Raw genomic sequence first — 27,544 nt, 5'->3', positions numbered from 1 at the left:
AGACGGTGAGTATTTAGAACACCAAAACTACCGCAAAAACGAGTTCAGAGGCGGTGAGTATTAAGAACACCAAAACTACCGCAAAAACGAGTTCAGAGGCGGTGAGTATTTAGAACACCAAAACTACCGCAAAAACGAGTTCAGAGACGGGGAGTATTAAGAACACCAAAACTACCGCAAAAACGAGTTCAGAGGCGGTGAGTATTAAGAACACCAAAACTACCGCAAAAACGAGTTCAGAGGCGGTGAGTATTTAGAACACCAAAACTACCGCAAAAACGAGTTCAGAGACGGTGAGTATTAAGAACACCAAAACTTTCGCAAAAACGAGTTCAGAGGCAGTGAGTATTAAGAACACCAAAACTACCGCAAAAAAGAGTTCAGAGGCGGTGAGTATTTAGAACACCAAAACTACCGCAAAAACGAGTTCAGAGACGGGGAGTATTTAGAACACCAAAACTACCGCAAAAATGAGTTCAGAGACGGTGAGTATTAAGAACACCAAAACTACCGCAAAAACAAGTTCAGAGATGGTGAGTATTGAGGACAGTGATCACTGCCACAAACAAAATTTCCAGAGATGATAAGTTTCATGGTTACTTGAACTTAACCAGCAAAAACAAATTCAGAGAGGGTATATATCATAGTGAACAAATAATAGCATTTAGTTGTTGATGTCACAGATCCACCATTATTTGTGGTTGTAGATCTAAAGCGGTTGTACTGGCAGGCAGGCGTAGACAACAAGACATCCGTGTTCATCTTCAATGACACCCAGGTCGTAGAGGAAGGGTTCCTTGAGGACATCAACAACGTCCTAAGCAGTGGGGAGGTTCCCAACCTGTACAAGCCAGACGAGTTTGAGGAGGTATTATACACACCACTGTGTGGGTCTCGCATAGGCACAGCTGTGTTGGGTCCTACATAGGCACTGCCATATGGGTATCACATAGGCACCACCTGTGTGGGTTCCCCATAGGCACCACCTGTGTGGTTCCCCTTTAGGCACCATTGTGTGGTTCCACTCTAGGCACCACTGTGTAGGTCCCACATAAGCACCACCTGTGTGGGTCTCACCGCTTCATAAGACACTAACCTACCATTTCTAATGATTCAGTTGGAAACATGTTTAACAACAATAATTATGATAAACAACCAACACAATAATTTCTTATGTGCGATACTTATCTGAAGGAAATTGTCTCTTAAGTTTATTGATTGATTAATTAATAAATTAATTTACTCTCACTAAAGATATAAAAAATTGTTAAACATGGTAGGTTTAGTGTCTTCTTGTATTGAACACACACAAGGAGACTCAGAATCACTGGTCCCACACTCAGAATGTTTAATTTATTAATATTAACTCATCAAAAGACTGAAAATATATATCAAATTGCAAAAAATTTGATTTGATTCAATTTATCATTCAGCAATAATTTATTATATTGATTCAAGTTAATATTAAAAAAAACCCAGAAAAAATTGGATTGATGGCTTTTTATGTTTTAATGCACATGTGTTGTGAAGCAATTAATAGCTGTGTTTGATATGCAGAGATTGACATTTGAACTGTTTGTTAATCAGTGTTAATTGATGGAGAATGATTAATCTATTGACACAGTAGTTTAGCGTGTACATCTATTTACTCGGATTTGATTGGTGGTCAGGTGGACAAGTCTGATCACCGATACTGTAAACTTGTTTATTTCCACTAATTGATAGTATTACGCAGAAAAAAAATGCAGAAACTTAAAGTGGTGAATGTAAATTCTCTTAAAAGTAATGTCAAGCTGATTTGACTGCAAATTAATATTTTGGATAAAATATTTTTTTCCCATGAATTTTGAGTTAATTATTGCGTAGATCGGCGTGGAAATATCCCCATTTACAGTATCCATGTGTGATACTGTGGTTGTTGTGGCATTGTGTAGTGCAGAAACCAATAATACACGGACCAAATTTCTTTCTCTTTGCTCAGGCACTTTGTACAATGGTACAGCGTTTACGTTATGTAAATAAAGAACTTGTGTTTTAATTCAAATTTATTGAAGATGTAATTTTTCAGATAAAATATAAAAGTTTTACTTTCTACAAAGAAAAAAAATAATTTTAATTAATTAAAATGAAGGAAAGACACATAATTTTAAATGAATTTTGTAATTAAGTTTGGATAAATATGCACTAACACATTAATTTAAGAGCAAAGAGAAAGTAAGCAGCCTGACAATGATATACTAAGAGCAACCACATGATGTACAATGTTTAGCAGTGAGTAGCCAGACACATAGCAGGTCTGGCTATAGAGACTTGCTATCAATCATTTTATCTTGTGCATCTTGTGTTTGACAATCCCAGGTGCGAAATGCTCTGAGTGACATCGCAAAGAAAGAAGGAGTAGACGACAGCCCTCAGAGCATCTTTGCATACTTGATCGAGCGAGTTCGAGCCAATATGCACATTGTGCTGTGTATGAGTCCAGTGGGAGAGCCCTTCAGGTGAGCTGAGAACCTCACGTATACTTTTTCAAAATAAGTTTAAATCTTCTGGTAGTTTTTATGCGCAAAAATAACAAAACAAAAGGGTATGACTAAATTTTAATTTGGAAAAAGGCAATAGCTCATTTTTTTTCCTTTTTCATTTTTAAAATGAAAAAAAAAAACCATAGATATTCCTTTTTCAATGAAATTAATTATTGTGTCAGCATTCCTTGATATATTTGAGGCAGCTTGAATCTTGGAATCTAGACATTGAATTTATTGGGATCGATATCTTGGGAAGTAATATCTAAGTTTAACAGCTATTATATCTACTTTTGATCTCTCCAGGAACCGTATCCGTATGTACCCGGCGTTTGTGAACTGTACGACCATTGACTGGTTCAGTGAGTGGCCGGCCGACGCCCTTCTGGAGGTGGCTGACAAGTACCTGAGTGAGATCTCTCTGGGGTCAGAGGAGGAGGTAATGCTTAGTGACAAGTTTCTCTCAGGGGTCAGAGGAGGGGTTAAATCTAATGACCCCAAAATAAGATCTTGCCAAAATCTTCTCTTTGGAGTCAAAGGAAAGAGTAAAGTATTTGTCAAGGTCTCGGCCCCACTGTGCAATAAGATCATGCTAATCTGTGGATGAGGTTATGTCTCCCCCAAAACAGGATCCTGCCAAGATGTCAAAACTCTATGAGCATATTACCCTTTTATCAATACCGCATAGAAGAGAGACTAGTTTTTAACTTTTATACTTAATATTAATGACAACTTTTTTTCATTACCAAAAATACTCTTTAATCTATATTTCTGTTTCTATTATTTACAATGCTTTAGAAATGCATTTCTAAATAAATGATCAATTGAAATTTGAGAGTCATCAGTGGTACAGGGCTGACAATTCGTTGTCATGTAAACAATTAGGCTCGTGCCCTGTTTTTGTTTACATGGGTTCAATATACCAGGTAAAAAATCTTTTTCAACCTGATTTGTCCATCTTTTTATTTATTTTAAGCATAATTAAAGAGTTTCTAACATTTAACACATTCATTTTAGGTCTACAATTGGAATTTTCAACTTTAACATTTAAAATATAAACAAACGCTTTGTTTACATAGCAAAGAATTTTAAGCTCTGTAACTTGCTTATAACTCAACGAATAACACTCAAATTTTGGTTGCCTATTTAAAATGTCTTACTGAAGCATTGCAAATATTAAAATCGGAAGGAAAAAAAAATGACCAAAATCGTGTTATAAGCAAGATACAGGGCTGACAATTCGTTGTCATGTAAACAATTAGGCTCGTGCCCTGTTTTTGTTTACATGGGTTCAATATACCAGGTAAAAAATCTTTTTCAACCTGATTTGTCCATCTTTTTATTTATTTTAAGCATAATTAAAGAGTTTCTAACATTTAACACATTCATTTTAGGTCTACAATTGGAATTTTCAACTTTAACATTTAAAATATAAACAAAGGCTTTGTTTACATAGCAAAGAATTTTAAGCTCTGTAACTTGCTTATAACTCAACGAATAACACTCAAATTTTGGTTGCCTATTTAAAATGTCTTACTGAAGCATTGCAAATATTAAAATCGGAAGGAAAAAAAATGACCAAAATCGTGACCATGCCCCTTTGATATAAAAAATTAATCAGTTAATGATGTGTTTTATCCTACAAAATATTTCATATACATAATAAAAAACTGGACTAATCGAGAGTTCTTTCAATTTCAGGACAAACTGAAGCCATCGTTAGCCAAGATGTTCTCTGTGATGCACAAGTCTGTATCGGAGTACTCCAAGAGGATGTTGGCGGAGCTCCGCAGACATAACTACGTCACTCCAACCAACTATCTGGAACTGGTGTCTGGATACAAGAAGTATACAATATATTCTCTTGTCATAAATCTCATATTGAATTTGTTAAACATGTGTGCAATTGTGAAGTAATTGGCAAAATGTAGTGAAACTGTAAATTTCCAGTGGTCAGAGTATTTCCAGTGACAGGGATCAGTAGACGTGAAGTTTTCTCTGTGATGCTGAAATTATATTTGGTTCATCAAAATACATGTATTGCCTGTACAATAAATAAAAGTCCTGCCAATGTTTTTGGAACTAAAAAAATTAAAGAATCATTTTACAAAAAGGTTTATGTTTTGTTATGATGTGATTTCTTAGACTGCTGTTTGACAAGAAGAACGAGTTGGGAGGAGCAGCCGACAAACTGAGGAACGGTCTGAGTAAGATAGACGACACGAGACAGAAAGTGGAGAAGATGTCGATCGAGCTGGAGGACGCGAAGACGAAGGTGGCCCAGTTCCAGAAGCAGTGTGACAAGTACCTGGTGATCATTGTACAGCAGAAACGAGAAGCCGACGAACAACAGAAGGTAACGGGGGCTAAATAACTGTCTGGTGTCATAGTGTAGATTTTGAAGAAAAAGGCTTCAACATTCAAAGAAAGAAATTTAAATTAACTAGTAAATCAATACATTCATAAATATTCACGTCAGTAATTTCCTCTCTGCATTTATTGTGGAGGCACCTCTTCACCAAAAAATGACTAATATGTGAACAGTATGATTATAAGTAGGAATACAAAAAGAATAAATAAGTCCCTCTTAAAGATTATGTCAACAACTTGATAAACAAGTCTTTTGAATTTGTCTTTCAGTCTGTGGCTCAGAAAGGAGAAAGGATTGCAGAGGAAGAGACCAAGTGTCAACACATGGCCGATCTGGCTCAGCACGATCTGGATGAAGCCCTGCCCGCTCTACAGGAAGCCATTGCTGTAAGGAACAGTCTCTGCTTTGACTTGTTTAATTTAAGTGAATCGCTCTTTTCTGAGGTGAACAGAGAGGTTATATAAGCAATGTGTTGTTCAATTTTCCAGGCTCTAGAGCATGCAAGGAACAGTCTTTGTGTTAAATACACCCATTAACTTCTCTTTCTCTGAAGTGTATTAAGATCACTTACTCTAGGGAATAAAGAACTGAATCAATAATGTTTTCAGGCTCTGGAGTCATTGAACAAGAAGGACATGACAGAGATTAAGTCGTACGGACGTCCGCCCTTGCTGGTAGAGAAGGTGATGGAGGCCGTGATGATTCTGAGGGGCAGCGAGCCGACCTGGGCCGAGGCCAAGAGACAGCTCGGTCAGTACTCTAAAAAGCTATATACAAATAATTTTATACAATAAATATACCGTATTTTTCGGGGCATAGGCCGGTATTTTTTTCCTCCGATGAGCGAGCCCCGGCCTATCCCCCGGGATCGGCTATTCTTAGACTCAAAGTTAAAAAAAATTTTATTTAAAAGTAAAACATAAAATCCACTGTTTTTATCCGTTGTACTGTTGTAGCAATTTATTATGAGGGTTGGTTTTTTTTCATCCGTTTGAACTATTGTTCGATAGTTGTCCCGTTGATAATTTTTGTAATGACATCGTGAGTAATAAAATGTACAGTACTGTACAAGGTATTTCTTTACAATCCCAATCAAAAGAATTTTTTTCCCACGTTCGTGTATGAACCCTGGAAACTATTATTGCGTAGTAAAAAAGAAAACGAAACCGGGTAGAATGTAATATGACGGAATTTTGGTGAATTCTTCATGTCTGCGTTCGTAGGAATCACTGGTCTTGGGTGTAGAATAAATCAAATGCTATGTGTTTTTACAATTAATTTTCTGTTGGATGAAATAACGGTATTCTGGTGTCGTGTGTATATACAAAGGTGTGAATCCCGTGACTAAAACACAGCCTGGGGGCACGTAGTGTACACTGTTACACTTCATTGCATTAACTGTGTTTTTAACATAACAACTTCTCTGCATAACGGCAAGTCACTATTTAATTAATTAATGGAAAGAACACAAATTAAATATTTTATGTTTGGTATTTCGTTTTCTCATTCATAGCGATTACGGGGGATAACTCTATTTGGATATGAAACCACGTGTTGAGCTAATGGACGCCATACCCCGTATTTACAAGTAGCTTTCAAAGTATAACTTGATTAAATGAGATTTAGCAATAAGGTATTAATAAAATATAAAAGGTTTGGTAAAATATTATACTTAGTTCTATTGAACTCTATTCAGAAAACGTCTTTCTTAACCTAATGAACAACTTGAGGTGTTGTTATTTCAATAAATGTTATCCTATCCTTCTATATTTTCTTTTCCTCATGTGACCTATCTTCAGCCAATAGAATTCTTCGTACCATACCGAGATTGATGAAACATAGTTGAATATCCAGTTTATTCAAAAAGTTGCAATGATTGAATTTCTTTTTTATAATTATACAGGAGAGTCTACCTTCATCAAGCAGTTGATGAACTTTGACAAGGACAACATTTCGGACCGTGTGCTGAAGAAGATCGGGAGTTACTGCTCCCAGTCAGACTTCCAGCCGGACATCATTGGGCGTGTGTCTGGGGCGGCTAAGTCACTGTGTATGTGGGTCAGGGCCATGGAGGTGTATGGACGCGTTTACAGAGTAGTGGAGCCCAAGAAACAGAGACTGAACGCCGCCATGTCACAGCTTAAGGAGAAACAGGACGCACTGGCCGACGCTAAAGCCAAGCTTGCTGAGGTAAATTGAAAGTGTGTGTCAGATGTATGGTGTATGTTGGCATAGAAACAGGATGACAGTATATTGCTGGAGATTTAGAATGACTATTATTGCATACTATTACAAACTGCATGGCATGCATGTGGCTGAACCGACTACATATGTCAAATTTATATTAAAGGAGTTTGAATCATTAACAGGTTGAAGCCAAGATGGCTGAGTTGAAGCAGCAGTATGACGAGAAGCTCGCTCAGAAGGAGGAGCTCAAGAGGAAGGCAGAGTACACTGAGCTCATGTTGGAGCGAGCAACCAAGCTCATGTCTGGACTCGCCGGCGAGAAGGAGCGCTGGCAAGAGACTGTCAAGGTAACGCCACTAGTAGTCTACCATGGTCTTCCATTCTTGTCTACTACTCTAACTGTCAAGGTAATGGCACTAGAAGTCTGTCTACCATTCTGTCAACCACTGCCTACCATTTTGTTTACCATGGTCTTTCATTCTTGTCTACTATTCCTACTTCATCTACCATTCTGTGTACCATTCTGTGTACCACTGTATACCACTCTATCTACTGGTGGATCTAGTACCATTATTTACCACTGTTTCCACCAATGTATTACCTGGTCTGTGACTAACTATATGTATCAGTTTATCAATCAATCTACCAGTCTATCTATCTGCCATTGTATTAACTGGTCTGTGACTAACTATATGTATCAGTTTATCAATCAATCTACCAGTCTATCTATCTACCATTGTATTAACTGGTCTGTGACTAACTATATGTATCAGTTTATCAATCAATCTACCAGTCTATCTATCTGCCATTGTATTAACTGGTCTGTGACTAACTATATGTATCAGTTTATCAATCAATCTACCAGTCTATCTATCTACCGTTGTATCAACTGATCTGTGACTAACTATATGTATCAGTTTATCAATCAATCTACCAGTCTATCTATCTACCATTGTATCAACTGGTCTGTGACTAACTATGTGTATCAGTTTATCAATCAATCTACCAGTCTATCTATCTACCGTTGTATCCACTGGTCTGTGACTAACTATATGTATCAGCTTATCAATCAATCTATCAGTCTATCTATCTACCATTGTATCAACTGGTCTGTGACTAACTATATGTATCAGTTTATCAATCAATCTACCAGTCTATCTATCTGCCATTGTATTAACTGGTCTGTGACTAACTATATGTATCAGTTTATCAATCAATCTACCAGTCTATCTATCTACCATTGTATCAACTGGTCTGTGACTAACTATATGTATCAGTTTATCAATCAATCTACCAGTCTATCTATCTACCGTTGTATCAACTGGTCTGTGACTAACTATATGTATCAGTTTATCAATCAATCTACCAGTCTATCTATCTATCATTGTATTAACTGGTCTGTGACTAACTATATGTATCAGTTTATCAATCAATCTACCAGTCTATCTATCTACCGTTGTATCAACTGGTCTGTGACTAACTATATGTATCAGTTTATCAATCAATCTACCTGTCTATCTATCTACCATTGTATCAACTGGTCTGTGACTAACTATATGTATCAGTTTATCAATCAATCTACCAGTCTATCTATCTACCATTGTATCAACTGGTCTGTGACTAACTATATGTATCAGTTTATCAATCAATCTACCAGTCTATCTATCTGCCATTGTATTAACTGGTCTGTGACTAACTATATGTATCAGTTTATCAATCAATCTACCAGTCTATCTATCTACCATTGTATTAACTGGTCTGTGACTAACTATATGTATCAGTTTATCAATCAATCTACCAGTCTATCTATCTACCATTGTATCAACTGGTCTGTTACTAACTATATGTATCAGTTTATCAATCAATCTACCAGTCTATCTATCTACCATTGTATTACCTGGTCTGTGACTAACTATATGTATCAGTTTATCAATCAATCTACCAGTCTATCTATCTATCATTGTATTACCTGGTCTGTTACTAACTATATGTATCAGTTTATCAATCAATCTACCAGTCTATCTATCTACCGTTGTATCAACTGGTCTGTGACTAACTATATGTATCAGTTTATCAATCAATCTACCAGTCTATCTATCTACCATTGTATCAACTGGTCTGTGACTAACTATATGTATCAGTTTATCAATCAATCTACCAGTCTATCTATCTACCATTGTATCAACTGGTCTGTGACTAACTATATGTATCAGTTTATCAATCAATCTACCAGTCTATCTATCTACCATTGTATCCACTGGTCTGTGACTAACTATATGTATCAGTTTATCAATCAATCTACCAGTCTATCTATCTACCATTGTATCCACTGGTCTGTGACTAACTATATGTATCAGTTTATCAATCAATCTACCAGTCTATCTATCTACCATTGTATTACCTGTCTGTTACTAACTATATGTATCAGTTTATCAATCAATCTACCAGTCTATCCATCTACCATTGTATTACCTGGTCTGTGACTAACTATATGTATCAGTTCATCAATCAATCTACCAGTCTATCTATCTACCATTGTATCCACTGGTCTGTGACTAACTATATGTATCAGTTTATCAGTTTATCAATCAATCTACCAGTCTATCCATCTACCATTGTATTACCTGTCTGTGACTAACTATATGTATCAGTTTATCAATCAATCTACCAGTCTATCCATCTACCATTGTATTACCTGGTCTGTGACTAACTATATGTATCAGTTTATCAATCAATCTACCAGTCTATCTATCTACCATTGTATCCACTGGTCTGTGACTAACTATATGTATCAGTTTATCAATCAATCTACCAGTCTATCTATCTACCATTGTATCCACTGGTCTGTGACTAACTATGTGTATCAGTTTATCAATCAATCTACCAGTCTATCTATCTACCATTGTATCAACTGGTCTGCCTTACTATGTACCACTGCCTTCTCTAAGCTTTTGTCATTTGTAGGTTTAATATATAGAGGGTTATGTTGATATATTTTGTACCTTAACTAATCTGGAATTTGTGTAACTCTTCAGGATCTGGAGGAGAGAATGGGCTACCTCTCTGGAGACTGCCTAATGGCCGCTGCCTTCATGTCCTACATGGGGCCCTTCTTGTCCAACTACAGAGACGAACTGGTCCAGAAGAAATGGATTGAGGAGGTACTGTGTGAAAATTGTAAACAGTGAATTCAAGATCTAGATGAACTGATTGGGGGACATTTTTGTCGACAGTTATCGAAATTTGACTTAAATTTTTGTGTTAAGTGTTTACTGATGATAATTGTTTTCATATGAAGGTTGCAATTCGATGCATTGAACTTTGAGGCAGGTTTAACCTGGTTTTGTTTGTTTTACTTGAGTCTGCTAGTCCTATATTTTGCATTTTACATTGATAGAATTGTTGTAATTGACAGGTTCGTAAGCTGGGAATTCCCTGTGCACCAAACTTCAATTTCTGTGAGTTCATGGCCAAGCCGACCCAGGTCAGGGACTGGAACATCCAGGGGTTGCCTAGCGATGCCTTCTCCACGGAGAATGGAGTCATCGTGACCTCATCTAATCGGTGGCCCCTGATGGTGGACCCTCAAGGTCAGGCCATCAAGTGGATCAAGAACATGGAGGCCTCACGAGTAAGTCAGCTCTGTCTCTGAAAGCATGTACTGTGAAAATTTTATCAGTATTTGAAACATTCCTGGACAGGTATACTTTTGTAAATCATGATATTTATGTGTTGTCTCACAATTTGTTTTCTTGTTCATATGATTATTAAGACTATTCACATTGATTAAATGACTAGTGTAAACAGATATGTTTACAATTGCATATTATCTATTGAAACATTCTGATTTTAGTCTTTGGTCTGTTCGCCTGATCATAATATTTAACTTTTCTTTCAATAACTAATTTCTTTGACCCATTGTGCTTATCACTTGCTATTCTGTGTCTGTCTAGGGCCTCAAAGTGATAGACTTGCAGCAGTCGGATTACATGAGGACTCTGGAGTCTGCCATCCAGTTTGGTCTGCCGGTCGTCTTGCAGAACGTACAGGAAAAGCTGGATCCTTCCCTGGATCCAGTGCTGAACAAGTCTCTGATGAGAATAGGTAGGGAACTCAAAAACTTATCAAACAAGTCTCTGATGAAAATAAGTAGGGACCTTAATAACTAATAAAACAGGTCTCTGATGAGGATAGGTAGTGACCTCAATAACTTATCACATGAGTCTCTGATGAGATTAGGTAGGGACCTCAATAACTAGTTAAACAAGTCACTGATGAAAATAGGTAGGGGCTCCAAAACCTTGTTAAGGTATTCGATGTATAACGACCACATTTTGTACCTAAGAAATGAATGGTCCGATATTCCTAATCATGGTATCATTTTGAAGGTTTTATCAAATAAAAATACTCCACCAAAGGAATTTTCAAAATATTAATTATGGTCCAACTAATTACACCTTGAATTTTGTATTGAAGTCTATGGGCAACGTATGTTTTTATGCGATATTGTAAAAAGAAACTCAAAATTAGTAAAACTCTCTTGGTTAATACATGCATAAACTTTCTCTTTATCAAAATATGAATTAAAATGAATCATTTACCGCAGATATTCTGACGAAATTAAAATTTTCTTTTTTTCAACAAGGGGAGATAACTCTTTAAAAAATTTTAAGGTGCAAAATGACCAGCTTCTTATATGTTGTCAGTCATGTAAATTTGGTTCAATTCACTTTCATTGTTTTTTAGCAGTACATATTTAACTGGTTTTAAACGATTCAAAATTGTTCAATATCCCTTCATTATACATTGAATACCTTAAGCAAGTCACTAATTAGAATAGGTAAGGACCTTAAAAAGTAATTAGACAAGTCACTAAAGAGAATAGCGAGGGACCTCAAGAACTAGTTAAACAAGTCACTGATGAAAATAGATAGGGAACTCAAAAACTTATCAAACAAGTCTCTGATGAAAAAAAGTAGGACCCTTAAAAAGTAATTGAACAAGTCACTGATGATAATAGGTAGGAACCTCAATAACTAGCTTAACAAGTCTCTGATGAAAATAAGTAGGGACCTCAAAAACATATCAAACAAGTCACTGCTAAGAATAGGTAGGGACCTCAATAATTAGTTAAACAAGACTCTGATGAAAATAGGTAGGGACCTCCTTATACAAGTCGCTGTTTAGAAAAGATACTAGATAGGGACCTCAAAAACTTATCAAACAATTCACTGATGTAAATAGGGTGGGACCTCCTTATGCAAGTCACTGAATAGAAAAGATACGAGGTAGGGCCTCAGAAACTTATCAAACAAATCTGATGAAAATAGGTAGGGACCTCCTTATACAAGTCACTGGATATAACAGATACGAGATAAGGACTTCAAAAACTTATCAAACAAGTTACTGATGAGAATAGGTAGGGAACTCAATAACTAGTTAAACAAGTCTGATGAAAATAAGTAGGGATCTCCTCATACAAGTCACTGAATAGAAAAGATACGAACCTCCTTATACAAGTCTCTGATAAGTAGAGACCTCCTTAACTTACTCAAGTCAGTGATGGAAATAGATAAGGACCCCCTCAAACCAGTCAGTGGTGAACAAAGGTTAGGACCTTCCTATACAAGTCACATAGGAATAGGTAGGGACATCATACAAGTCAGTGATGAGAAAAGGTTTGGACCTCCTTAACTTGTACAAGTGTCTGATGAATATTTGAAGGGGCATTTTGAACTTAATCAAATTACTGAACAGATTAAAATAAGTAGGGGCCTCATTGTACAAGTCACAGAATAGGTTGAAAACTCCATGCACAAATCACCAATTAGTAAATATATTGACCTCCCTATTCAAGTCACTGATGAAGATGGGTAAGGACCTTCCGATATGAGTCACTGATAAAATAGTTAGGAACCTCCTTGTAGGAGTCACTGGTCAACATAATTAGAGACTTCAATAGTTTTAGAAGGTTATTCTGTACTTACGGCACTTATTAATAAGCAGATTTAAACTGTTAAGATGAGAATTTTCCTACCATGGGAACTATTTCTATTCTATTTGAACTTTTTTTGAGTTGATAATTTGTTTGTTTGTAGGTGGAGCTTACATGATAAAGCTGGGAGACAAAGAGATTGAGTACAACCCAGAGTTCCGATTCTACATCACCACTAAGCTGAGTAACCCCCACTACACGCCCGAGATCTCCACCAAGTCCACCATTGTCAACTTTGCTGTCAAAGAGCAAGGTACGGTCTCTGTCTGTGTATTTAATATCTAGATGGTGTAATATTGTCTGTGTTTTGATTGATTGTACAACAAGGAATGTGGATGATGTAATGTACTGCATCTCCTTGTAGGTCTGGAGGCCCAACTGTTGGGAATCGTGGTCAGGAAGGAACGTCCGGATCTGGAGGAACAGAAGGACAGCCTGGTCCGGAGCATCGCGGCCGGGAAAAAGAAACTTGTCGAGTTAGAGGACGAGATTCTCAGGTCTGTGTCTTTGTCTATATCTACAGATCTTTATATATGATATGTAGTATCTAGTATTATTAAATGTACATGAAAATATATCTTATGAAGCTAGAGGATGAGATTCTCAGGTCTGTCCCGAGGGGTAGCACCCTCAGAATCATAACTGATATCTGTGGATAAAATCTTGTACCACTAAGGGATCTCAATTTTTTTGTCAGGATCGGCTCCACTCTTATCTTGTAGTGTTTGCAATAAAGGCACAATATATATTCAAACTATGGTACCAAAATAATTTTTAAGAACTGATTTAAAAATTGACATTTTCTACTATCCCCCCCCCCCTATCCCAAAGGAAAAAAAAGTTAATTTCTCCTTGGGGAAATGCTGCTTCAAGGGTAAAGAGGAATTCAATGTACATGTAATGGTTTGTAGAGGGATACTATAAAATAATACAAGACAAACTTCAACTAATTATCAGTATTTGACATCCACTGATTCTGATTGTAGGCTGCTGAATGAGACCAAGGGCTCACTGCTGGACGATGAACAGCTGGTCAACACACTGCAGACGTCCAAGATCACCTCACAGGAAGTGACGGAGCAGCTACAGATCTCCGAGACGACTGAGGTCAAGATTGACGCTGCCAGAGAGGTGAGTGACACGGACATTATTATCCACGAGATAAAGTGTACATACATGTAATTTATCCACGAGATAAAGTGTACATACATGTAATTTATCCATGAGATAATGCTTACATACATGTAATTTATCCATGAGATAAAGTGTACACAGTGATTTAATGCACTGAAAATTGGATTTTATAAGATGTATGATGAAAAAAAATCTGTACATTTCTAATTGTCTTTTAGATGTGATTTCAATTTAATTTGATAGAGATTCCGTAGCATTAATTTTGTTTTCTGCCTGCAGGGCTACAGACCGTCTGCTCAGAGAGCCTCCATCTTGTTCTTTGTCCTGAATGACATGGGCCGCATAGATCCCATGTACCAGTTCTCTCTGGATGCCTACATAGAACTGTTCATCATGTCCATTGAGAAGAGTCAGAGGAGTTCTAAACTGGAGGAGAGAATTCAGAATCTGAATGAGTACCACACCTACGCTGTTTACAGGTAACACTACATGTCTCTACCCATGATGCCATGTTTCTTTTCCCATGATGCCTTGTTTGTCTACCCATCATGTCATGTTTCTCTTCCCATCATGCCATGTTTCTCTTCCCATCATGCCATGTTTCTCTTCCCATCATGCCATGTTTCTCTACCCATCATGCAATGTTTCACTACCCATCATGCAATGTTCCACTACCCATCATGCAATGTTTCTCTACTTTTTAGTAATGCTTCTTTACACATCAAGTCACACTTCTTTTACCCATCGTGCCTAATGCTTTTAAGTTTTTTCCCATGGAAGCTTTTTTTATATAATAGCTTATTTGATTTGCTATCTGTCAATGATGGAGCCAAATTTTAGAATTAGTCTTAAAAAGTGACAAATATTTTTTGGTACGTTTATTGTTACAACAAAATTTAAGATATATTTTCCTATTTATTGCTTCATAATGAATTAGAATTTTAAAAAAAAATTGGACATTAAATTGTGATAATTGTGTAATGTAGGTACACCTGTCGCGGTCTATTTGAGCGACACAAGCTACTCTTCTCCTTCCAAATGTGCGCCAAAATCCTGGAGGCAGCCAGCAAAATCAACATGGACGAGTACAACTTCTTCCTGCGTGGAGGAGTGGTCAGTATCTAAGAGTATTATTGAAAAATGTGTTTGTTTTAAAATAATTTTGGGAACTTCAAGAGAAATTTTCATGGGTTCAGTATTAAGCATTTTGGTCATATGATGTTAATGCAGTGTTTCAAGGTCACCATTTGACCCCTGACCTCTGACTCTGTCCCCAGGTACTGGACCGTGAGAACCAGATGGACAACCCGTGCTCAGGATGGCTGGGAGACGTGGCCTGGGACAACATCACAGAGCTGGAGAAGCTGACCAACTTCCACGGCATCATCACCTCCTTCGAGCAGTACCCCCGTGACTGGAACATCTGGTACACGGCGGCCCAGCCAGAGACCGCCCCCCTACCAGGTCTGTACTGTTTGTAGTCACTGTTTGGAATAGTATGTACTGGTACTATATAAAATAGTTACTGTAACAGCCTTATACAGGGATGACATTTGAAAAGCAATTTATATTCTCTGCATAAGCAGTTTACAAGGCATATAGGAAAACTTAAGGTTGTATATGATATATCTTGCAAAAGCATACTTGCCAACTGACCCGATTTCGTAATAAGTCTGAGACCTTAATAATCCTTGCACCTGGAAGTAAGAATATTATTATTGTACAAGTGGCACTGTGATCCTCTAGATTCAATTTCTAGATATGGAAGTTAGAGAAATTAAGGCTCTCCTCTATGAATGTTTATTAAGTAACAGGTGATGTAATTAGTCTCTTTACCTCTGTCTTTAATCACAGGTGAATGGGACAATGCGTGTAACAAGCTACAGAGGATGTTACTGGTCCGTTCCCTGCGTCCTGACCGAGTCTCCTTCTGTGCCACCTCCTTCATCATTAACAACCTGGGGTCAAAGTTCACAGAGCCACCTGTCCTTGACATGCAGCAGGTGGTGGAGGACTCCACAACCAGGACCCCCCTCATATTTGTCCTGTCCCCAGGAGTGGTCAGTATCTGTCCTGGGCTGTAGGATATTCTTGTAACAAAGTGTTACATTGAAAGTTTAAGGGATTTTACAAAATTAACAATTCTATACTCAATAACCTCGTTATTTCTTTGTATTTGTACAGGACCCTACAAGTTCACTGATCCAGCTGTCTGAGTCCAGTGGGATGGCCCAGAGGTTCTATTCCCTCTCCCTGGGGCAAGGACAGGCTCCCATAGCAACCAGGATGATCAAACAGGGCGTGAGAGAGGTAGGACCATTTTGTGTGTCATTTTTCCAAAACCTTTTTTGGGTCACAACATCTGGGTAATTTTGGCCATCTGGGTATAGTCCACTAATGCATTTTCCATAGGCGGTAATGTTAACGTTAGGGTTCATAGCTCCGGCCCTAATTTTCGTTCAGCAACGAGGGACCTCTTGAATGAAAGCTCATCAAATTGTCTCTTTCCTGTTAAAATTTCGTGGTTTGAAGTCAGATTCGTTTTCCGGCAAAATGCGTCTGTATTGAAAAACTCTGAAAATGAAAGTAAAAGTAGGGAATTTCTCAGTTTTGGAAAGGGTGTACATCAAACAATTTCAATTCTTTTCTTCAAATGATAATTCAATTTTGACACTTGTTTTAAAAATTGCAAATCCTTTTTTCTGACATGTGTCAAACATTCTGATTTAAAATGTCCCAATAAATGTATATACACTCTGCAAGTATAGGGACTATTTTGCTTAAAGGCACTTCTTTGTTGTCCTACCGATTCTAAAAATAGTTAGAGGGATATACCCAATATAAAACAGTCATTGTGGTTATTTACAATTCTTAGCTTATATATTCACTCTAGACACTAAAAAGAACCATGATTCCAAATTTGGAAAAATTCAATACATAACTATGGATTTTGCAGCATTGATACACATGCATGAAATTTGAAGAAACAGTCCAGTCATAATTTACCTGAACAACATATAGCTCATTGGCACTCGATGCTCTTCAAATTGCATAAATTGAGGAAAATTTAATCTCAAGGATTAAAATACATGTAAAACATAAACATTCAATATTTTACCAAATTTATTTTGTTCATATTCTTATGAAAAAGCTCAATTATGTCTGATTTTATAAAATTGTTGTCGTAAAAATCATGAGTTTTTCTTTAGTTACAAAAAAGAATTGTTTTCAAACACCACGAAAAAGGTAAAATAGAAAAGTATAGGAATTTCCCTATCCATCAAGGTATTACATGTAGGTATTGGTTTATAAATGATAAAGTTATATGACTCTATAATGTGAGGTCCTCAATTCAGTTTTTGCTCCATTTTGATGCTAGCTTGAGATTACCTCACCTATGACGTCATAATGACGTCATAGTGATGAGTTGTTTTTACTCATATAAGTGTAATATTTGCTGAACTTTTATTTAAGCCTAATTTCGGAACAAATGCACCATGACTTAACTCATTAAATATATGTCATAGGGAAAAGAAACTTGCTAATAAGGAATTTTTCTTTTACTCTTGTATCTTGTTACCATGGTAACAAATTTAGCAAAAATTATCAAAAGACATATCCTGTGGAAGAGAGTCTACATTTAACTTAAGTTCAAAATCCAGAAGAACAAGAAATACCCACAAAGTCTGTGAAATATGTATAATCAATGTAAAGTTTCCCAGTATCTATAATATTCTAAATTATCTGCATGTAAAATACTGGCCTTGCAGGGTATATAGATTTTATAGGTTCCTTCTTTTAAACTTGGACGAGTGAAGTTACAAAAATAAATTTTACTTACATAAAGTGTGGCTCATTGTTGTGTTTTATTCTTTGAAGAAGACTTCCATTTCAATTTATATGTTATCTAAAATAAAATGTTTTGAATTAAATTCTACATTATTAAACACTATTCCCAACATTTGCAATTCCATATCAAAAGCAGCCATATGTTGAGAGAGAGAGAGAGAGAGAGAGAGAGAGAGAGAGAGAGAGAGAGAGAGAGAGAGAGAGAGAGAGAGAGAGAGAGAGACAGACAGACAGACAGACAGAGAGAGAGGGGGAAAGATACAAAAAGAGAGAACAGATAGGCAACAATAACTACATCTTCATGCACAACACATCTATACAGCCTAAAGACCACCCCCCCCCCCCAATAACATTCAATATCAACCCCCACCCCAACATATTGATCTATTTTTTCAATAGTATGAATAAATAAATACTAGTAAATATCTACTTAAAATGATTACTGATAATTTCATTCAATTTTGATTATGATAAACAAAGATAGATTTTGTGGATTAAGTACTAACCAACATGGTAGGCTTCTACATGTTAAAGAGTGCATACCTACATCTTCGGTACATAGTCATGTCACATGCATGACAAATTAATTTACTCCAATTTAATGCAAATCTATCATCATAAATATAGAATTGGAACTTACCGGACACTAATACAATTCCCTTACAATGCAAACTAATCTTAGATAGCTGGACACTGCTAGAATGAAGTATTTTTCCTCACCGGAAACTTTCTGCTTTTCTACTTTCACTTTTGCTCGCTTGAAATGATCGCACTAAAAACCCGAAGTGATATTTGGTCTCAAAATTTATAAAAATGTCTTCTAAACTCATATATAATTAGAAACACACATACATTTTCATTTTTTTAATGTAAAAACTCAAAATAAATTACATTCAAGTTAAAATCACAATTTCTTTAATTTAAATTGGTTTTTTGAAAATCCCGGGGGGGGGGGGGGGGGGGGGGGGTGTTGTGATGGATATTTTCTTGGAAAATATGCTATTAAAATGATTAAACTTGTTGAACTTGTTGGAAATTTAGTTTATTCACATAAATGAGAAGATGTACAAAAGAAAAATGCACGTTTATCATAATAATTGCAAATAAACAAGAAATATGCCTTACCAGCATGGAGCTCAATATGGGTATAGTCCACTAATGCATTTTCCATAGGCGGTAATGTTAACGTTAGGGTTCATAGCTCCGGCCCTAATTTTCGTTCAGCAACGAGGGACCTCTTGAATGAAAGCTCATCAAATTGTCTCTTTCCTGTTAAAATTTCGTGGTTTGAAGTCAGATTCGTTTTCCGGCAAAATGCGTCTGTATTGAAAAACTCTGAAAATGAAAGTAAAAGTAGGGAATTTCTCAGTTTTGGAAAGGGTGTACATCAAACAATTTCAATTCTTTTCTTCAAATGATAATTCAATTTTGACACTTGTTTTAAAAATTGCAAATCCTTTTTTCTGACATGTGTCAAACATTCTGATTTAAAATGTCCCAATAAATGTATATACACTCTGCAAGTATAGGGACTATTTTGCTTAAAGGCACTTCTTTGTTGTCCTACCGATTCTAAAAATAGTTAGAGGGATATACCCATCTATCAAATGACTGTTAGTTCAATATGGGTTACTGTTTCACTTGTCTGATTGTTTCAGGGTAACTGGGTGTTCCTGGCCAACTGTCATCTGTCGCTGAGTTGGATGCCCCAGCTGGACAAGTTAGTGGAGCAGCTACAGGTGGAGGACCCCCACCCAGAGTTCCGCCTGTGGCTCAGTAGCAGCCCCCACCCTGACTTCCCCATCTCCATCCTACAGACCGGCATCAAAATGACCACAGAACCACCAAAGGTAAAACAATCAAAAGTCTTGGGTGGGGAGGGGCAATAAATAGAGATGATTACAGAACCACCAAATGTAAAGCAATCAAAACTCTAAAAAGGGGAGGGGCAATACAATTTTAATAAAGATGATTGCAAAACCACAAAAGGTAAAGCAATCAAAAGTTTAGGAAGGGGAGGGGCAAACAAAAAACCACTGATAGTAGGGCAATGAAAAGTCTTGGGGAAGACTGTCAATCAAAATTGATCAGGCAAAAAAGATTAGTGGGTGTGTGATAATTTCTCGGCAAGCTGATCTAAGTCTAAATATTTGTCTTACAAAAATTTTCATAGTTGGATAGACAAATAATGAATGTTAACGTTGGTGCTTAAAAATACAATTATAATGTATGCCATGTACAAAAGTTATAAAAAATCAAGTAAATGTTTTTGTTACAGGGACTGAAGGCCAACATGAAGCGTCTGTACAACCTGATCACGGAGCCTCAGTTCCAGCGCTGCACCAAACAGGACAAGTACAGGAAGCTGCTCTTCTCGCTCTGCTTCTTCCACTCTGTGCTGCTCGAGCGACGCAAGTTCCTGATGCTTGGATGGAACATCGCCTACGAGTTCAACGATTCAGACTTTGAGGTATAGAAAAGGGACCACCTTTCTGAATTGTTTTATAACTCCAAATATTTTCTTGTCTCTGTATTTGTTGCCATTTTTGTTGGATTTGACAAAATTAACAAAGGTCCTTTACTAACTACTGATTGTTGACAATATTCCCCAGGTATCGGAGAGCATTCTGAGTATTTACCTGGACGAGTATGAGGAAACCCCATGGGAGGCCCTGAAATACCTGATCGCTGGAATCAGCTACGGTGGTCACGTCACGGATGACTGGGATCGGCGACTGTTGATGACTTACGTCTCCGATTTGTTCCAAGACCAAGTCCTCAGTGTGCCTTTCTACAAGTAGGTTATATCTACTTTAAGACTGCTCTGATACTAGTATTAATGGATCTTTATCTCTGTATGTTAATTCTAGATAAATATTTTCGCTTTTTGTATGAAATAATAAGATGAAGATAGATTTCAATTTTATTTAGTTAATGTTAATATTTTTGATGGAACAGGACTAAAAATTAAAAGAATTTTCCCAGTGTTACTTCTTAAAAAAAAAGAAGTAAAACTGTTGAATAATTTAAGAATTTCTTAAGTAATATATAATTAAACCAAAGTACTGGTAAAATGTCATTTATTAAGGTCTTCCGTTTCCAACGGAAGACCTTATTGTTATTGCTTTGTTTCTTTTTCCCTATTATTAAGGTCTTCCGTTTCCAACGGAAGACCTTCTTGTTATTCTTCGGTTTCTTTTTCCCTATTCTTATTATTATTATTTTTTCCCCTTTTTTTGTGCACGCGATTTCTCAGAAACGGCTCGGCCGATCTCAATCAAATTTTAGGATGTGATAGATAGTGGTCTGAACTTGATTGGAAATTTTTTGTATTGATGACGTCACATCCGTTTTTGAGATATTGAGATTTTTCTAATTTTTATATGGGTATTTTGTCTTCTGTTGTTCTCCTAAACTATAAGAGATATTAGGCTCAAATTTTTACGGTAGGTAGAGGTAAGATTGAAGTTTTGCATGATTGTTGTTTTGTATGTTTAGCACTACTGGCGCCAAAGCTCGCTATGGCTCGAAAATTGACATTAAAAAAACGTCGTGAATTTTTGTGCTTTTCTCTCTTTATCTCTTTTCTGGAAAATATTTTGTTAAAACATGTAATGTAAAAAAAGCTTATATTTACAAGACCTTTCTGTTGATATCAAGAAAAAGGGGCTGGCCCCTCAAATTAGGGACCTAGAAGGCTCTAAAGTCTTTTACCCATAACTCTTTACTGAGGGATATTTTGTAATAAATTATAGAAGCAAATATGTTTATGTTACAGTTATGAAGCCAAGCAGTATAACGATTTTCTCATATGTTACGTAATTAGGGGTTTTTAGGGGTCAAAAGTCCAAAACTTTGATCACCTATATCTCAAAAAAGAAAAATATTTTGAAATGCAGTATAAAGGAAAAGATGCTCAAAATGATGTACTTAACAACATGCAACCTAAAAAATTTGGTTCAGCGGCCCCAATAAGGAGATAAGGGACCGGCCCCTAAAACATTCTGTCTCAGATATCTCAAGAATGGTAACGAATTTCTGAACACTTGTTGAACAAAATGTCTTTATAATCAAATGACCTTTCATTTGATTCCAAGAAAAAGGGGCTGGCCCCTAATATTAGGGACCTAAAGGGCTCTAAAGTCTTTTACCCATAACTCTTTACCGAGGGATATTTTGTAATAGATTATAGAAGCAAATATGTTTATCTCACAGTTATGTATTCATGCAATGTAATGACTTTATGATGTGTTACGTAATTAAGGGTTTTTAGGGGCCAAAAGTCCAAAATTTCGATCACCCATATCTCAGAAAGGAAAAATATTTTGTTATGCAGTACAGAAGAAAAGTTGTTCAAAATGATGTTCTCAACAAAATGCAACCGTCAAAATTTCGTAAAACGCCCCCTAAAAGGAGATAAGGGACCGGCCCCTAATACCTTCTTTCTCATATATCTCTAGAACGGTAACAAATTTCTAAACACTTGTTAACATAATTTATGTAGAATTAAATGACCTTTTATTTGATATCAAGAAAAAGGGGCTGGCCCCTAAAATTAGGGGACCAAAGGGCTCTAAAGTCTTTAATATGTAGCCCTTTCCTGAGAGATATTTTGTGAAATGTTATAGAAGCAAATGTGTTTATCTTATAGTTATGTATTCAAGGAATGTAATGATTTTATCATGTGTTACGTAATTAAGGGTTTTGAGGGGCCAAAAGTCCAGAATTTCGATCACCCATATCTCAGAAAGGAAAAATATTTTGTAATGCAGTACAGAAGAAAAGTTGTTCAAAATGATGTTCTCATCAAAATGCAACCGTCAAAATTTCGTTAAACGGCCCCTAAAAGGAGATAAGGGACCGGCCCCTAAAACCTTCTTTCTCATATATCTCCAGAACGGTAACAAATTTCTAAACACTTGTTGAACAAAATTTGTTTAAAATTAAATAACCTTTCGTTTGATAACAAGAAAAAGGGACTGCCCCCTAAAATTAGGAGACCGAAGGGCTCTAAAGTATTTTATCTATAACCCTTTATTGAGGGATATTTTGTGAATTGTTCTAGAAGCACATGTGTTTATCTTGCAGTTATGTATCAAAGCAATGTATTGGTTTTGTCATGTGTTTTGTAATTAGGGGTTTTCAGGGGCCAAAAGTCCCAAATTTTGATCACCCATATTCCAGAAAGGTAAAATATTTTTTTAAAATGCAGTACAGAAGAAAAGTTGTTCAAAATGATGCAAAAGGGCTCTAAAGTCTGTTATCTATTACCGTTTATTGAGGGATATTTTGTGAAATGTTATAGAAGCAGATATGTTTATCTTATAGTTATGTAACAAAGCAATGTAATGATTTTATCATGTGTTACGTAATTAAGGGTTTTAGGGGCCAAAAGTCCAAAATTTTGATCACCCATATCTCAGAAAAGAAAAATATTTTGTAATGCAGTACGAAGAAAAGTTGTTTAAAATGATGTTCTCAACAAAATGCAACCTTCAAAATTTCGTTAAACGGCCCCTAAAAGGAGATAAGGGATCAGCCCTTAAAACCTTCTTTCTCATATATCTCCAAAACGGTAACGAATTTCTGAACACTTGTTGACAAAATGTGTTCAGAATTAAATGTCCTTTCATTTGAATCCAAGAAAAAGGGATTGCCCCTTAAATTAAGGGATCAAAGAGCTCTAGAATCTTTTATCTATAGCCCTTTAATGAGAGCCAATTTGTGAAAGGTTATTAAAGCTAGATTAGGTATAATACGTTTATAAATCCTAACAATATTATGATTTTCTCTTGCGTTACCCAATTAGGGTTTTTGAGGGACCAGAGGTAAACAAGTTTGATCTTTTTTATCTTAATTGGAGAAATGCAAGTATTTACAAAAGCAAGAGAACTTATAAAAAGCGATACAATAAAGCATTAGTACTTCACTCCTTTTTCCATTACATGTTTTGTTGTCGAAAATCAAAGTTGATGATGTCATATTTCATTCTAAAAATCGAACGGAAGACCTCCTCGTTGCTCGCAACGAGATCGTGTCTAGTTATTATTATTTTTCTGCCGTTTTTTGTGCACGCGATTTCTCAGAAACGGCTCGGCCGATTTCAATCAAATTTTAGGACGTGATAGATAGTGGTCTGAACTTGATTGGAAATTTTTTGTATTGATGACGTCATATCAGTTTTTGAGATATTGAGATTTTTCTAATTTTTATATGGGTATTTTGTCTTCTGTTGTTCTCCTAAACTATAAGAGATATTAAGCTCAAATTTTTACGGTAGGTAAAGGAAAGATTGAAGTTTTGCATGATTGTTGTTTTGTATGTTTAGCACTTCTGGCGCCAAAGCTCGCTATGGCTCGAAAATTGACATTAAAAAAGCGTCGTGAATTTTTGTGCTTTTCTCTTTTTATCTCTTTTCTGGAAAATATTTTGTTAAAACATGTAATGTAAAAAAAGTTTATCTTTACAAGACCTTTCTGCTAATCTCAAGAAAAAGGGGCTGGCCCCTCAAATTAGGGACCTAGAAGGCTCTAAAGTCTTTTACCCATAACTCTTTACCGAGAGATATTTTGTTATAAATTATAGAAGCAAATATGTTTATCTTACAGATATAAAGCCAAGCAGTATAACGATTTTCTCATATGTTACGTAATTAGGGGTTTTTAGGGGTCAAAAGTCCAAAACTTTGATCACCTATATCTCAAAAAGGAAAAATATTTTGAAATGCAGTATTAAACAAAAGATGCTCAAAATGATGTACTTAACAACATGCAACCTAAAAAATTTGGTTCAGCGGCCCCAAAAAGGAGATAAGGGACCGGCCCCTAAAACATTCTGTCTCAGATATCTCAAGAATGGTAACGAACTTCTGAACACTTGTTGAACAAAATGTCTTTATAATCAAATGACCTTTCATTTGATACCAAGAAAAAGGGGCTGGCCCCTAATATAAGGGACCTAAAGGGCTCTAAAATCTTTTACCCATAACTCTTTACCGAGGGATATTTTGTTATAGATTATAGAAGCAAATATGTTAATCTCACAGTTATGTATTCAAGCAATGTAATGATTTTATGATGTGTTACGTAATTAAGGGTTTTTAGGGGCCAAAAGTCCAAAATTTCGATCACCCATATCTCAGAAAGGAAAAATATTTTGTAATGCAGAACAGAAGAAAAGTTGTTCAAAATGATGTTCTCAACAAAATGCAACCGTCAGAAATTCGTTAAACGACCCCTAAAAGGAGATAAGGGACCGGCCCCTAAAACCTTCTTTCTCATATATCTCTAGAACGGTAACAAATTTCTAAGCACTTGTTGAACAAAATTTGTGTAGAATTAAATGACCTTTTATTTTATATCAGAAAAAAAGGGGCTGGCCCCGTAAATTAGGGGACCAAAGGGCTCTAAAGTCTTTATTCTGTAGCTCTTTACTGAGAGATATTTTGTGAAATGTTATGGAAGCAAATATGTTTATCTCACAGTTATGTATTCAAGCAATGTAATGATTTTATGATGTGTTACGTAATTAAGGGTTTTTAGGGGCCAAAAGACCAAAATTTCGATCACCCATATCTCAGAAAAGAAAAATATTTTGTAATGCAGGATTAAAGAAAAGTTGTTCAAAATGATGTTCTTAATAAAATGCAACGGTCAGAATTTCGTTAAACGACCCCTAAAAGGAGATAAGGGACTGGCCCCTAAAACCTTCTTTCTCATATATCTCTAGAACGGTAACAAATTTCTAAGCACTTGTTGAACAAAATTTGTGTAGAATTAAATGACCTTTTATTTGATATCAGGAAAAAGGGGCTGGCCACTTAAATTAGGGGACCAAAGGGCTCTTAATTCTTTAATCTGAAGCTCTTTACTGAGAGATAGTTTGTGAAATGTTATAGAAGCAAATGTGTTTATCTTATAGTAATGTATTCAAGCAATGTAATGATTTTATGATGTGTTACGTAATTAAGGGTTTTTAGGGGCCAAAAGTCCAAAATTATGATCACCCATATCTCAGAAAGGAAATATATTTTGTAATGCAATACAGAAGAAAAGTTGTTCAAAATGATGTTCTCAACAAAATGCAACCTTCAAAATTTCGTTAAACGGCCCCTATAAAGAGTGATGGGATCGGCCCCTTAAACCTTCCTTCTCATATATCTCCAGAACGGTAACGAATTTCTAAACACTTGTTGAACAAAATTTGTTTAGAATTAAATAACCTTTCATTTGATATCAAGAAAAAGGGACTGGCCCCTAAAATTAGGGGACCGAAGGGCTCTAAAGTATTTTATCTATAGCCCTTTATTGAGGGATATTTTGTGAAATGTTATAGAAGCAAATGTGTTTATCCTGCAGTTATGTATCAAAGCAATGTATTGGTTTTGTCATGTGTTTTGTAATTTGGGGTTTTTGGAGGCCAAAAGTCCCAAGTTTTGATCACCCATATCTCAGAAAGGTAAAATATTTTGAAATGCAGTACAGAAGAAAAGTTGTTCAAAAAGATGCAAAAGGCTCTAAAGTCGTTTATCTATTACCCTTTATTGAGGGATATTTTGTGAAATGTTATAGAAGCAAATGTGTTTATCTTATAGTTATGTATCAAAGCAATGTAATGATTTTATCATGTGTTACGTAATTAAGGGTTTTAGGGGCCAAAAGTCCTAAATTTTGATCACCCATATCTCAGAAAGGAAATATATTTTGTAATGCAGTACGAAGAAAAGTTGTTCAAAATGATGTTCTCAACAAAATGCAACCTTCAAAATTTCGTTAAACGGCCCCTAAAAGGAGATAAGGGATCGGCCCCTAAAACCTTCTTTCTTATATATCTCCAAAACGGTAACGAATTTCTAAACACTTGTTGACAAAATGTGTTCAGAATTAAATGACCTTTCATTTGAATTCAACAAAAAGGGATTGCCCCTTAAACTAGGGGATCAAAGAGCTCTAAAATCTTTTATCTATAGCCCTTTATTGAGGGATATTTTGTGAAAGGTTATTAAAGCTAGATTAGGTATAATACGTTTATATATCTCAACAATATAATGATTTTCCCAATTAGGGTTTTTGAGGGACCAGAGGTTAATAAGTTTGATCTTTTCTATCTTAATTGAAAGAAATGCAAGTATTTAAAAAAGCAAGAGAACTTATAAAAAGCAATACAATAAAGCATTAGTACTTCACTCCTTTTGTTCATAACATGTTTTGTTGTCGAAAATCAAAGTCGATGATGTCATATTTCATTCTAAAAATCGAACGGAAGACCTCCTCGTTGCTCGCAACGAGATCGTGTCTTGTTATTAGGGTCTTCCGTCTTCAGCGGAAGACCCTTCTATTATTCTATTGTTTCTTTTTCACTTTTCTTATTCTTATTATTCTTTTTTTTTCTTACCGATTTTGTGCAGACGATTTCTCGGAGATGGCTGGTTCGATTTCGCTCAAATTTTCAATATAAACGTGTTTTTATCTAAAGCTGATATATAAT

At 36.0% G+C, this 27,544-nt stretch overlaps 1 pseudogene; it reads left to right on the top strand.

Annotated features, from left to right (window-relative positions):
- The window catches only part of LOC136271028 (dynein axonemal heavy chain 2-like), a 44,489-nt pseudogene that overhangs the window by 13,272 nt on the left and 3,673 nt on the right, over positions 1 to 27,544 (top strand).

The sequence above is a fragment of the Magallana gigas genome, chromosome 8, assembly GCF_963853765.1.
Source record: "Magallana gigas chromosome 8, xbMagGiga1.1, whole genome shotgun sequence".
Taxonomy (NCBI): domain Eukaryota; kingdom Metazoa; phylum Mollusca; class Bivalvia; order Ostreida; family Ostreidae; genus Magallana; species Magallana gigas.
This window is presented reverse-complemented; position numbering and strand designations above follow the sequence as displayed.